General features: G+C 46.1%; 1 pseudogene; it reads right to left on the bottom strand.

The window, feature by feature from the left end:
• Positions 1–8,523: 8,523 nt before the first annotated feature.
• LOC132251923 (uncharacterized protein K02A2.6-like) lies at positions 8,524–12,040 on the bottom strand (annotated as a pseudogene).
• Between the last annotated feature and the right edge of the window lie 237 nt (positions 12,041–12,277).

The following is a 12,277-nucleotide window of genomic DNA, read 5'->3' as shown; positions in this document are numbered from 1 at the left end:
AAGAGTAAACTGACAATGGTCGTGCCTATATGAGATGCTTAATGCCCATTGGACTAATTCTACTGCACATTAGCATGGCTGCCAAAAACTGCTAATGCACTAATGCGCAGTAGATTAGCCCAATGGGCATCACTCAAAAAGTGTTCATCTGTGCTAATGTGCCAATTATGGTGCATTTAGTATCTGTTATAGGACATTTTTATAAGTGTTCTGGGGATGGGGGTAGTGACACTTCAATTAGAGCAGCTGCTAGAGGAGCTCTAATTAAAGCGCCGCTGTGTCTCCTGTATCAGCATCCCTGCGATTAAAAATGGTGGTGGGGGTGCTTGAACTAAAGCTTATTCAATGAGTTTTAGTTCAAATACCCCTGCTACCATTTTGAAGTGCAGGGACACTGATACATGAGAGGCAGGAGACTGCTGGAGTGCGGCAGTTACCATGCTCCAGCAGACTCGATTAATTGAACCTGCTCCGACGCACTAGAATTTCAGTGTGTCAGAGCAGCCTTGGCACTCATGTATAGGCACCCACAGGTACTGAACTTAATGTGCCATAATTATGGTGCATTGATGTATGTGTAGAGGCACCCAATGTGTTATAAAATTAGGTGCATTACTGGAGTTCCAGGAATTGCAGTTAGACACCAAATAGGTACAGTGTTCTAGTGTGATAACATGAGATTCTTCTGCCTTGAGCTCATGTGAGTTCTGTTTTCTATTAATTCTTACAAAATCTTTGATCTAAAGCAAGAATGAAACCAGGTCTGACTGAAGAATGCCAACTTTGGATCCCAAAACACTTTTAAACAGTGGGATCTGGGAAAGTATTGAATCTGTATTCTGCAAAGCAAAAGACAGCTCTTCTTGCAATAAAAATTTTACTTTAAAAAGCTCTTGGCTCTGTCTGTGCCTGGCACATGGAGCTATATTTGATCTTCTGCTGCAAATTTAATTCTGGAAAGAAATTGAAACATGACCTTCATCTGCTTGGCGACTTTGCAGTAAAGACGCTTCTTGCTAAGATATGCATCAGCCAAGCTTATTCACAGTTCAAGAACTGCAACAAGACATACTGCTGAGGGAAAACCTCTGAATGAGATGCTGTTTCTAAGTACTTGTTGTAAGCAATCCTAAACCATCTTGCTTAAATGAAACCTCTAGGGTCTCTGCAATAGTCTATCATTGTTACCCAGTCAGCCTACAAAATGGCAAAGTATCCCTGCATGAAGGTTTGCCTGATATTGCCAATATATTTTTTCTGTGCTGGAAAAAAATTAGCCACAGAAATTTTCAAGGCAATTGATGTAAATCTGATGTGAGCTTATTGTCCACTGGGGCTTGCATATTTCTTTTTATTGAAAAGCCACAGCATTCAGGATGTATGTAGGTACTGGTATTCAGGGCTACGTGAAAATCTACTTTAAAATGGTTGTGGGAAATGGTTTCACAGCAATGTTTTTTTTAGAACAAATAGGCTTGTGATGTTCACACTGCTACATCCAACAGTGAATTTGCCTTCAGGGTAAAATACATCTTGTGATTAAATACCATGCAGTTATCATTAGCTTGGTGGCCTTTCTTGTTTTATTAATTCAACTCTAACACTAGGTAAAGGGTACAGTGACCATTTAAGAATCAAAGGAAAACAAGGCAAATGCATTAACATTCTTCCATCTAGGAGAAGAAATGAAAACACTGATTTTTTTTTCATCAGTTTTCTTATTAGTAGGCAACAGGAAAACACCAGATACTGCTGGAATTCTTAGAGGAGTCTAGTAATGTTTTCACTGCTTGTTTTATAACAAATAATTATCCTGTTAATCTGAAGACTCTAGAAATACCAGTCATCTTATTTGCTATGCATTATTTGAGATATGTATTAAGGATCCAGTCCCAATGAGAGTAAAATTTCCATTAATTAGCAAGCTTTCCTACACTGGGTTTGCAGGTCAGGCATGTAACTGTTAAATAGAATTCTTGTGTTATTGTTATGCATTGGGTTAAACCCCTTTGTAACTGGGAGCATGTAACCACCATTTTAAATTTAAGATGTATATAAAAAGCTTCTAAGTGAAGGAAACATGACCTCCACTCCAAACACATGCACATGTTGCTGTCCCCATCAAAAACAGTAAGCAGGGCACATGTGGGCAGAGGGCAGATAAATTTCACAAGCTATTATTTTGTGAAGGTTTTGTATGTACTGAGAGAGATATCAGTAACAGACAGGTCAGAGAAACAGGAAAATGCAGGAAAGGGGAACCCAACTTAGTGAGATAAACATTACCCTCAAAATAAGTTAAAAGTGCAAGCTTTGAGCTTGAGTACTGGCTGCAAGAGATTTGGAACTGGGAGTGAAGAAACTGACTCCTGGGCAATTCTTCCTGGGGTCTGGAAACAAACTTTGAAAACCTTTAACAAATAAACAAATCTGATAAAAAAAATTCTGACTCAAACATCAGTTTCTCTTCCTGACAGAAACAATGAAAAAGGCCCAAGCTTTGGTGAACTGTTTGGTTCAAAAAGACTAAATGTGATATTGCTCTCTGAAATACATAATTTATTCTTTCAGAGATGGCTGACCTGGTGTATTCAAGTAGTCAGTCTGTTGCTTGTCTCTGGTAAGTTGATAGCATAACCATGTATGTTGATAGCATAAATATATATCCACATTTCAATAACCTTAAGAAGCCATTAGTTTTTATTTTATCCTTCAGTTACAAAAGTCATAGATGGGGCAAGAGGCACGTGCAGGAATGATAAAAATGTTCCCTGTGCTGCAAACTTGCAGCATGGGGAGAAAATTAGACCCCTGGATATCCTGGAGGAGGGGAGAGGGGACCTTCCCCAAATCCCCGTTCATTCCCCCCAACCCCGTTTGTTCTCCCCGCCTCAGGTTCATTCCCCTAGCTCCCAGCTCACTCCCCCCACTCCCCGTTCATTTTCCCCACCCCCAGTTAGTTCCCCCTGCCCCCTGTTTGTTCCCCTAGCTCCCTGCTGGCTCTCCCAGCCCCCCCACACTCACCGGCAGTACCAGAGAATGAGCACAAGGCTGGAGACATTCCCCTGCTGTCTCCAGCCTTGGGAGAGCAGGGGACAGCAGGGAATGTCTCTGGAGCTGTCTCCAGTCATCTGCTCATTCCCCTGCTGTCTCCAGCCTCCTGAAGCTGTAGAGGAGCAGGGGAAGGAGCAGGGAGATGTAGACAACAGGGAAATGCTGCTGTGTGGTGTGGTGGCTGGGCGAGTGCTGGGGCCCTTGCCGGGAACCCAGAATGTTAGGTGGGTACTTCGACGCGTGGAGTGGAAGTAGGCACAGATGCGTATTGGTTGCAACAAGGTTGTTTACTTACACTACTGATGTGTGCAGCGTAGGAAGAACTGGCTTAATTGCAGTTACAAACGAGTTACAAACATAGTGAGAATTCTCTGAGATGAGACGTTCCTTAAATGGCTTATCGAGTGCACAGGGAGGGGATACATCGGGAAGGTCGGTGATGGGGAGTGGTTGGTGGGTGATCAGTCCTCCAAGTTTACTCCAGGATGCATGCGGAGTTCTCCGACTTGGGCAGAAACTGCTTTGATCTTTATATGATTGGTAAGCCAATTGCTAGTTGCCAAGTAGGAATAATTTGTAACCGGCCAGTGGGTGGCGCTCGTTTGAACAAGGCGGCCGTTGGACTTGGTGGGCTTTTCACTGTGGCAGAATTTTCCATTGCACCGGGACTTTTACTGTGCCAATTACGAGGGCTTGGGGATTTTCCACTGTGGCGGGAAATTCCACTGTGCCAGAGGCATCCAGTTACTAGGTTCTGACAGTCTCCAGGGCTGTCTCCAGCACCCTGTTCCTTTCCCTGCTGTCTCCAGCCTCCTGAGGCTGGAGAGGAGCAGGGGAAGGAGCAGGGGGCTGGAGACCAGCAGGAGACTGGAGACAAGCCCCTGAAGGTAAGCTGGAGACTTCTCCTGCTCTCTCCAGCCTCCTGCTCATTCTCTGCTACTGCCGGTGAGTGTGGGGGGCCTGGGAGAGCAAGCGGGGAGCTAGGGGTATGAACAGAGGGTGGGGGGAATGAACAGGGGGCAGGGGGAATGAATGGGGAGCAGGGGAACAAATGGGGATCTGGGGGAACCAAGGGGGGTGGTGGGAACGAGCCTCCTGTTCATTCTCTTATTCTCTCCAGCCTCCTGCTTGTTCTCCTGCTCATCTCCAGCCTCCAGAGGCTGGAGAAGTGCAGGGGAATGAGCAGGAGGATGGAGACAGGTGGGAGGGGACAGGGAGGGGAGCTGTAGCCCCTGGGGGGGGGGAGGGCTTGAACCCTGCAAGCAGAGTAGTCCATGTGCAGTGAGGGGGTCTCTGTCCTGTGGGGGGCAGGGGACCACTGGCAATGCATAGGGGGTGCATGTGCACTCCCTAGCATGGTGGTGCACCCCCTCAAAAAAAAGGTGCTGATGACACTGTCGGCAGTGCTTGTAGCCAGTTGCTGCTTGCCACCTCCGCTGCCAGTGGTGTCTGTGGGCAGTCAGCGATCGCTGCTGGTCACCTCTGTCACTGCTGGTGGTGCCTGTGGGTGCTTGCCGCTCGTTGCTCCTCCCCCCACTGCTGACAGTGCCAGCAGTGTCTGTGGGAGCTCCCTGCTCACCACTGCCGCCACGCTCCTGCCACTGCCAGCGCCACCACGCCTCGCCAGCTGCCGGGGCATGCAGTGTTCATTCAGGGGATCCACCCCTCCTAAGCAGCCCCCACACCTGTCTCCCCACACCTACCCACAAAGTGACCCACATCCCCCCACATCCTGACACATCCACCCACATCCCCCCACCCTCTTCCCACTCCCTCCTGAAAACCCCACATCCCCCCATCACACACCTACCATGTGATAAAGAAACCCAAAGCAAACATTAAAACATAGATTTTTAGGATTTACTTTATTATGATGCTAGAGACACTGGTAGGCTTCCAAATTTCTTTAACATTGTAAATATAGCAATAAAACATTGTCTTTCTGATCAAACCCCCCTTTCTCTCTCTCTCTTGTTCTAATTGTGGAAGAATATGGATTTGGGGGTATTTTAAACAGTGAATTTGGGATGCTGCTTCAGCAGTCTAGCTGACGCAAGGGGCTAGTGTTCCCAGATACCAATTGCCTGGGCCCCAGAAGCTCCTGAGGTCAAGTAACACTGAGCTGCTGGCCAGGGCAGGTTTTTGTACTGCTGAGGCCAGGACAGGGCAGCTTTTTATACTGCTGGCAACAGCACAGGTGCTGGCCCCAGGCTCTAGCTCCCCCTGGCTGCAAATCCAGGAGGAGCCAGGCAGAGTTATTTTGTCCCAAATGGTACAATTTGCTCCATAACAAAGTGCATGTCTGAGCACGTGTGCTGAAGCAAAAAGCCCCAGCTTAAATTTGCACTGCTTCTATTTGAGCTGCTGCAAGCACACGTGCTTGCACGTGTGGATGCGCCCATCTTGGTTAGCAAAATGGGCTTATTATTGCCTTATCATTTCTCAACGTTTTTTTATTACTTGATGATTTTTTCCAGTAAATGTTATATTATATAGAAAGTTTAATTGTGTAAACATGCTAAATGTATACCTAAAATGTAGGAAAAACCTTGTTCTTGCTCTATTTTTCCTTTTATAAGCTCAAGGACCAAAACACATGACACGTTAAGGCCTTTTTCTACTCTTACTGAAGTCACTGGAAGCAAAGTCAAGTTTCAGGTTTCATTTACCCAGTCTTATGTGATGTAAGGATTGAGTTTGTCTTCCAGCTTTGGAGCCCCATTATTAAAAAGATATATTTTCCTTGTAATCCTCAGTATGTTCACATTGCAGCTAGGGAACAAGGCGAGCCTTTTTTGGGAGAATGTACCACCTTTAAATCTGTATGGACAGTTTGTTTTTTGTTGTAGGTAGTGCTTGTATCGCCTTTTTAAGGTATTGCACTATCTCAAGGCTTATTTTTTATTTAATTAAACTAATTTTTCTCTCTCTCTTTCTCTCTCTCCATTTGCTGCTTGGTGTCACCATCTTGAGGTGCCTAGGGCTCTCATTGAAACAAGTGTGGGAAATATACAGTAAAAACTTTTTTATCTGGCACCCATGGGGAATGGAGGGTGCCAGATAACAAAATATGATGGATAACTGAGCAGCCCGAACAGGCGTCTTTGCCTGTGTGGGCTGCCACCTGTTCCACCACACCCGGGGGTTTTGCCACCCCTCCCACCACATTGCTGTCCCTCCCACCACATCACTGCCCCTCCCGTGGGCCCTGAGGGACAGGGAGGGGGGACCCGCACAGCCTGCTATCCCCCTCGGTCATGGGGGCTTGGCAGTGCAGGCTGCTTTCTCTTGGGCCGTGGGGGCTCCGCGAAACTGGAAGTGCCATGGTGGGCACTTCTGGCTTCACTTTTCTCTTACAAGCCCTTACAAGCCAACATGCTGGTGAACAGTGCATGCTGGCTTGAAAGGTGCCGGTAACACAGCTTTTGCTGTCCCTAGGAAAAACTTAATAAGGTCCATATGTAAATATATGGTGAGGTCCATATGTACATATGGAAATACTTAATAAGGTCCATATGTAATCATGGTCTTTTTGGAGACAGTAAGTCCTAGGGAGATAGTGATAATATTCAAAATACAAATAGGGAGACCTTGTAAGAATATGGAGGTGCCATTTTACACAGCCATTCTTCCACTCATGATGATATTTTTAAGGAGTTAGTTTTAATCCACCTCTGATAGGTAAAGAGAAATGCAGGGGTTTTTCATTCTAGGTATTATTTTTCCTCTATAAGACAAGGCAAGCAATGCAAGCAAAGAGGATATCAGAGAATCTGTCAGAAAGAATTGGATGATTAAAAGAAAACAAAGGATCTTCTTTGGCACCTGTATTTGAAATCAAGCAAAAATGAGAGAACACTAAAGGCTGTGTACATCCACGGCATAACAAGAACATGCACTGTCAAGTGCTGAGGCCTAGGATCAGAGTCAGAAAATGCCTTTTGGATTTACAGTATCAACCCATTTTAAAAACAAATTGTAAATGCTTAGCCCAAGTCCTTTTTTCATTCATCCAGATCAGGAGATAGATGAAATTTTACCCTGAAAATTATAGGAATGAACAATAAAGCTGGTGAAAATAATTTAACAAAAACTAGAAACAGATTCAGTCAATATCCAAGGATTTCTGTTAAGCAGACACTATCAGTGATAATGTACCATTCAGTGGTTAAGCAATGGGCATAAGATGTTGTGGGTTCAGGAACAAAACTCTGGATTAGGATGTGCAAAGCTTCAGGTGATAATTCATTTCGGAGGAGATTCAGCCCAAATCACTGGCGGAATCTCCGAATCCAAATCGAATCAGGGGACTGACTTAAAGTCTGAATCAATTCAAAGCTCTCCAAATCTTTGGAAAACATTTGGAGAGCTTTGATGATTCAGAAGTCCCCAGTGGCTGCAGTAGGGAGCTCTGAGCTGGTAAGTACTAGGGGTGGAGGGGGGGGGCTGGAGGAAGGGGGATGGGACCATGGGGGGACCCCTGCCAGCCCCCCCATGGCTCTCTCCCACCCTGCCCCAGCTTTGTACTTTAAAGAAAAGCTCCAGTGCTCATAGGGTCCTGCTGGGCAGGGGGAGCAATCCCCGCTACCCCCCACTGTCCCACGCTGCATGGGGGGGGTTCTGCCACAAGCCCCCCAACCCCTCCTTGCTCCCCCAGCCTCCCCACAGGTGCCCTGCCTGGGCCAGCTTCAGCCCTTTAAGAAAAAAGAAAGCTGAGAAAAGCCCCAGGACTCACCACTTCTGGTGCAGCCTCGAGGCATCAGGGGCTCCTGTGGAGCCCCCCACATGGCATGGGGCAATGTGGGGCAATGGGAATTGCACCCACTGGCAGGAGCGGTGAGTCCTGAGTTTTTTTAGGTTCTTTTTTTTTTTTTTTAAAGGGCCGGAGCTGGCCTATGTGGCGCACCCTTGATGGGGCCTGGGGAGCAAGGAGGGGGGTTGGGGGGCTCGTGCAGAGCCCACTCTGGACTCTGCTGTGTTGAACTAACAGTCATTTATTATTATACCTCTTGGGAATCATATCCAGGATGGATCTTAACAGTTGCATCAGTACATGTATGCAGATCTTATACTTGCTTTGCCTCTGACTTGACCCAGTCCAGTCCTGCGGAAGGAGAGGAACCAAGGATGTCACTGGCTCCACATGGCAGAGAACAGGGAGTTCCTGGTGCTGCAAAACTGCCACAAGCAACTGAACCCTGCAGTGCTGAACATTAGGGCTTTGGCCTTAAAGAGACAGTGCAAGGAAAACATAATAAGACACAACACCCCTTCCCCCTAGACAGAATAGTCAGCCAACCATTTGGGAGGACTCCATTTCCGCTGTGGTCTTCCCATAGAACCGGACTCAGTGAGGGGTTCAGTGGATGACGGCCCTGTCAGCCTATCTGCAGACTCAACAGCGACGCTTCCTTCTGACAGTGATGGCAAAGGGTTTGCATTGGTGGAAACAGGTAGGCTCTTCTCCAGTTAATCCATGTCTGTTGGTGGTGGATTGGTGCTTGGAGATTGCTCAGGTGTTGGGTTATCAGTAAAAGAACGCCCACGCAGCTGATCCACGTGATGTCTCCAAACTTGTCTGTTGTCAGTGTGGACTGTATATGATACAGGTCCTGTGGTGCTTACAATTTTAGATTGAACCCACTGTGGGCCTGTCCCATAGTTCTGAGCAAACACAGTCTCCTGTGGAACAAAAAGAGGTAGGTACTGAATGTCTCTCACAAGGTCTGGGTTAACATGGTCAAGGCATGTCTTCAGACGACGACCCATAAGAAGCTCTGATGGGCTGGACCCTGTTGTAGGGCAAGGAATTACATGTTGAGCAAACAGAAATCTGGCCTGTCTGGTAGGCCAGTCTTCTACAACAATCTGTTTCAGTTTATCTTTTGTAGTCTGCACCATTTGCTCAGCTTGCCCATTGGCCTGTGGCCTGCGAGGTGCAATGGTAACAGTTTGAATGAGGTTGCAGCTGGCAAAATCTTGGAACTCCACTGAAGGGAATGCATTGCCATTATCAGAAATGATAGTGTCGGGCACCCCATGGGTTGCAAACAGCTGACTATAGTGGCAGTTGATATAAGAGTTGAGACAGTAATCACTTCAAGACATTTTGAGTACGAGTCAAGAACAATTAAGAAAGTCTTACCTTGAAAAGGGCCAGCTAAATCAATGTGGATGTGTAACCAGGGTTCCTTTGTCATTTCCCAAGGGAATACTGGTGCCTACAGTGGATTATGATGGGTTGCTTGACAAGTGCTGCACTCCCTCACAAACCTTTCTATGTCATTGTCCATACCTGGCCACCATACGTAACTTTTAGCTAGCGCTTTCATCCTCGTGATGCCTGGGTGTGCTGCTTGCAGTGTTGTCAGTATGATTTGTCTGCCCTTGTGGGCAGACAGCTTGTGCTGATATGATGAAAATGGCCTGAATTCCTCAGCCAATTTGTCTGCAGGCCAGCCCGTCCACACCCAGTTGAGGACACAGACAAGGATAGGGTCTTTTGCAGTCATCCTTGCTACCTGATCAGCCTGAAGAGGGGCTTCTGGCATGGATTCCAGCATGAGGATTTCCACTGGCAGAGGAGTAGCACAATCAGGTATTTGTAGTGGTCGGTGGCTCAATGTATCAGCATTTGCAATCGTTTTCCCAGGTTTGTACACGAGTGTATAGTCATATGTGTTTAGCATGATGTTCCAGCATTGCATACTGGGAGACAAAATAGGAGGAGCTGGTTTTTACATAGTAAAAATTCCAAGAAGGGGTTTGTGGTCCGTTCAGATTTTGAATTTGTGGCCATAAATGTAATTGTGATATTTTTTAACTCCTGCGATGATTGCCAATGCTTCTTTATCAATCTGTATGTAATTCCTTTTGGTTGAAGTCATTGTTCCTGAGTAAAAAGCAACAGGTGCATCTGTGCCATCAGGCAATGTGTGACTGAGGACAGCGCCAACACCAAACAGTGAGGCATCACAAGTAATAGACAGTGGTTTCTGCTCATCATAGTGAACAAGGACACAGTCTGATGTCAGCAACTTCTTGATGGCCTGGAAGGCTTTGTTGTGCTGGCAAATCCACTTCCACTGGGCATCTTTATCCAGTAAGCAATGAAGGGGCTCCGCTATGGTCTTTCAAGAACATGTGGTAAAAATTGAGAAGTCCTAAGAATGCTTGAAGATCCTGTCTGCATTTTGGTATAGGGGCATCATGTATTGCTTTTACCTTTTCTTCAACTGGGTGAATGCCAGAAGCATCAATTTGATATCCCAGAAAATTGATTCTGGAAATTCCCAGTTGACATTTTTCTCTTTTTACTCTGATACCTGGTTTATCGAATCTCTGTAAAACTTCTCTGAGTCCCTCAGTGAGTTGCTCTCTAGACGTCCCCATAATCAACACATCATCAAAGTATGGAACAACCCTGGAAATTCCTGCTAGCATTTTTTCCATGAACCGCTAGAAAATTCCTGGAGCTACAGAAATTCCAAACTGGAGGTGCTTGACAAGGCACGCTCCCCAGTGTGTAATTATTGCTGGGGTCTCAGCAGCCCTGTCATCTACTATCAATTGCTGATAGACTTGAGTGAGGTCAAGTTTGGCAAAAACCTTCTCTCCTGCAAGAACAGACAGTAACTGATTACTGGTAGACACTGGATGCGAATCCTGATTTAAATGCTTTATTAAAAGTGCACTTGTAATCTGCACAGTTGCAAACACTGCTGAAGCGTCACTGTTGAGTCTCCAGATGGGCTGATAGGGCCATCATCCACTGAACCCCTCACTGAGTCCAGTTCTATGGGAAGACCACAGCAGAAACAGAGTCCTCCTAAATGGTTGGCTGACTATTCTGTCTAGGGGGAAAGGGTGTTGTGTCTTATTGTGTTTTCCTTGCACTGTGCCTTTAAGGCCAAAGAGCTAATGTTCAGCACTGCTGGGTTCTGTTGCTTTGTGGCAGTTTTGCAGCACTGGGGACTCCCTGTTCTCTGCCCTCTGTCATATGGAGCAAGCAGCATCCTTGGTTCCTCTCCTTCCACGGGACTGGACTGGGTCAAGTCAGAGGCAGAGCAGGTATATGATCTGCATACATGTACATATGTAACTGTTAAGATCCAACCTGGATGTGATTCCTGAGAGTTATAATAATAAATGACTGTTAGTTCAACACAGCAGTGTCCAGAGTATTGTTGCTGAACCCATAACATATCATGCCATGAGGATTTAAAACAGGAACAATTGGTGTGGCCCAGCTTGTATATACGATTGGCTCGAGGACCCCCTGCACGATAAGCCAATCTAACTCTGCATCAATTTTCGGCCGCAGTGCAAAAGGTACATGCCGAGCCTCCATAGAGATAGGAGCTATCGCAGGATCCATTTGAAACATCACAGGTGGACTTGAGTAAGTTCCTAATTCCTCGGAGAATACCTGAGGAAACTCCCTTGCAAGCCTTTCCAGAATTTCTGTGCAGATACTGTGTACATGTTGAATACTGATTCCCAATGCTGAGAACCAACTTCTCCCCAGAAGACTTTTGTGGGAGCCCTTAGTGACTATGAGGGGTAGACGCTGTCTAGTAGATCCATACTGGACATTAACACTGCAGCTACCCAAAGTTTCCATGATCTGTCCATTGTAGTCACTCAGGCGACACTCAGGTTTCACTAATTTGTGGAGAGGGTGCCGAAACAACTGGAAGAATGTGCTTTCATCTATGAGGGATACTCTCAAACCCGAGTCCACTTCCATTTCGCACTTCTTTCCATTTATAACTACTATTGCAATCATCTCAGAACCTTGAGTTTTGATAACACCAACATTTTGAATCAAATACGATTTTTGTACCTCACGTTCTGGGGAGGATTCTTTTCTGTGAGTGGTTTGAGAGTGATACATTTGCCGCAGTTTTTTTTGTCTCCCAGAACTGGCCTTCGAGTGGCTAACCCTCTCTATGTGGTCCTTCTTCTTGCAGGCATGACAGTGCATTCGTAAACCTGCACTCCCTTTGTCTGTGTTGGCCTCCACAACTCAAACACGTCTGTGGATTAATTGGCTTATGTGGTGCTGTTGTTGAGGGTATAATCTGCTGAATTTGCTGGTGATGATCTGATTCTTGATCTTTTTGGAGTAAGTGGACATTGCTGGAGATTGCCTGGCCAATTTCTCTCATGTTATGGGATGCTGCTTCAGCTGTCAAGGCTTTTTCTTGGGCAGTAGCCAAGG

This window comes from Alligator mississippiensis, chromosome 7, assembly GCF_030867095.1.
Source record: "Alligator mississippiensis isolate rAllMis1 chromosome 7, rAllMis1, whole genome shotgun sequence".
NCBI classification, from domain to species: domain Eukaryota; kingdom Metazoa; phylum Chordata; order Crocodylia; family Alligatoridae; genus Alligator; species Alligator mississippiensis.
This window is presented reverse-complemented; position numbering and strand designations above follow the sequence as displayed.